This window comes from Trachymyrmex septentrionalis, unplaced genomic scaffold, assembly GCF_001594115.1.
Source record: "Trachymyrmex septentrionalis isolate Tsep2-gDNA-1 unplaced genomic scaffold, Tsep1.0 scaffold75, whole genome shotgun sequence".
In the NCBI taxonomy this organism is placed as follows: Eukaryota; Metazoa; Arthropoda; class Insecta; order Hymenoptera; family Formicidae; genus Trachymyrmex; species Trachymyrmex septentrionalis.
The window spans coordinates 731,997-735,216 of NW_017305938.1; positions in this window are offsets into that span (position 1 = coordinate 731,997).

The window sequence follows — 3,220 nt, forward strand, 5'->3', positions numbered from 1 at the left end:
TTTGCTCATGATGTATTTTATTCTTCTTTATTAATTGGTGAACAACCAGGACAAATAATGCATCATGCGCTTTATGCATAACTTGGAACACACCTATACATATACATATATGTAGAAAAGGCTTTTATTATGAAATACCGAGTTCATTTTGAGTAAATACTAGAAGTCTATAGGCAGAATTTAAAAAAAGTAATACATTTGAAGGAAATTTAATAAGTTTTAAGATAATATTATGTAAAATTTAATTCAAATTCTATTTTTCTTTTAAATATTAAAGAAATGTAATAAGTGAGCAAATCGCAAAGTAAAAAAATTGTGCTCCTAATATGAGATGCCCCGAGAAATCAATAATAAAACGCAAAAGTACAAGCCAGTATTGCAATTAAAAATCTTTATTTAATGTTTCTAAAATACGAACACAGCCAGTGTAGGCGAAAAATGAGCATTTGATGGATTATATCTATAATTCGTCTTCGAGTAGTTGGAAGCATCGCAGAAATAGGCACTCGATGTTTATTCTGATTGTCTTTTTTTATTATTGTACAATATAACATTTATACTTTAACAACGATTTTCACTATGTCATAGGAGCATAGATTATTTCATATTAGAAAATCTAATAATCTGAGTATCTCATATTATGATTTCCACCGGAAAAAATTTCAACCGAATATATTCTCAGATACTAATAATATCCGGCTATCCAGTCGGATAGTAAAAAATACCGGATAATACCGAGTATCCGGAAAATATAAGGTATCCAGCACTTTTTTATTATCCGACCGAATAGTCGAATATTAATATTCGGGAATATATATCCAGTTGAAATTTGATATCATTAAATTGTTAATTTTTTCTTATATAAATGTTCTAGAAATAAGTATACATATTCATGATACTGTAATATCTTATACATTGTTGCAAAATTACAATCTTTTTCCCTATAGGCTTTTTTTTTAAGACACTCGGAATCTGGTCGGAATCCGGAAAATGTCGGATATCCAACTCAAGGAAATTGTCTTCTCGGACATCCGATTGGATACCAATATCCGATGTTACATTCTGTCCGAATATCCGATATTCAGTATCTGGTAATTTTACGATCCGGTGCATCCCTTATTTCCATGCCTTACGGTTTTACGATCATCAAATCTGACTTATAATTAAGTAATTCAACATATCCCATATTTTTCTATTAGTACGATCTTATTCTATCACTACATAAAAAATTTATTACCAAATATTTTTACTTATTAAATATTAAACAAGTTTTAAAGTCTCTCTAAGTAGCACACAGTGCTTACAAAGTGTTAACAAAGCACTAAAAAAGCATATAATCGCTTTGCAAGCGCTGCTGTGGTATTTGGGTTATCTCAATGAAATTTAAAGACATCCAAATTTTTAAATCTTTTTACGATGACTACAGATATTATCTAATAATGATTATCTAATAATGAGTATCTTTATAAGTACTTAATAATTATATCTTTATAAAATATAAACTACACACATGTTTTACATTTTTGTTAGACTAATTAAAGAAAATTGGTTGGAAAACAGTATTAAGACCTGTTACACGAATAAATCATCACAACAAATATATGTATATTTTTATATGTAAGTGCTATGATATTTACAGATTTTGTTTACTAAATGTTATGTGTAATACAAATATTTCTTTTAATAAAATGCGATAATTATTTTTTTTAACGATAATTATTTTTGTTACTTGTATAAACGGCAATCCATAAAATAAAATGTATAAAAATATATGTAATCATACATAAATCCAATAGCATATATGATTATGTAATTTAATAATACAAATTATAATACATATTTATAATTACATATTTGTAAATATTTATTAAGTTTCGCTCTTATGTTAGATGAAGTCAGATATTATTTGTATTATTAAATCCATATTTTGTATCATATATTATTGAATTTTACACTATACTAGAATATAAAATTTAATTTCTCTTGTCTCATTCCCCATCGCACTTGCGATCTAATCTTATTCTGCGTTATCAGTAAAGCATGCCCCTTGCCTAGACAGATAGGCAACCCAACTTACTAATGTGTAGGTTGCGGAAGCACCCTGTACATATACATATACGTGTACTTTAATCAGTAATTATACTAATCTAAGAAAAAATGATCAGATCAAAGACCGGTTCTGTTCACATAAAATGTGTTACACTAATATTGAATCTCTCTTTCTTCAGAAACGTTAAATCACAGCATAACAAAATGTTAAAAAGACGTAATAACAACATTTAATGTTCATAAAGGTAATGCATCTTGCAGACGTTATAATTTAATATTCAAGAACATTAATTCAATATTTATTCAATATCACATAAATTTTTAAAAATGTTATTTCCTGAATTAACTTATACTTATTGTGTCTCAATCGTCGTTGCCACAGTTTTAATGCTATAGCAGTTCGCCATATTCTTAGTTTTACAACGCATGTGTGTGCGAAGAACAAAACTGAAAACAAAACCTTTCATTTGCTCGCTACTAAAGAAATTATATATATAGAGTAGAGGAATCAGCTAAGAATGCGTGAGCAAATAGAAAGAAACAGAAAACGATCAGCATTCTTGTTTAATCGCGCATGCACTGTTGATTTTCTGTTGATTTTGATTTTGAAGTGGAAAGATTTCAAGAGAGCTATATCGATGCCGCCTCCACTCAGCTTTCAAAGTTCTGGCGAAACATTAGACAAAGATAAAGACCATCCCATATTCTTTCCTTTTCTACTGTCTAACATTTCCACTTACTGGGGCCTTGTTTACTCTGTAGGTGCATATGGAGAAACGTTATTAGCGCTACTTCTGTTAGTCTATCTTTGTCGTTTATTAGATGTAAAAGAAATATATAAAAACAAATTTATAAATCGATATTTGATTCATGTAGCACGATTTATCATCTCTAGCCTTGAAAAGTGAACGATGTATCCTAAGAAAAGTGGACGTTGCTATGTAGTTTACATTCACTTTGTCAGAGAGCAGTAGTGTGCGACAGCATTTTGCAGTTACAAGTTCATGTCTTCTCTCAAGGTTTCTTTAATTTTCTTATTAAATCACACACACTCGTAACAGTAACCGTAAACGTAACGTAGGTTTTCCACCAATCGCGTTGCTCGACTTAATCATATACAATTCATAAAGAAAATTATCCAATCATATTTCTGTTATAAAGATAAACGTAA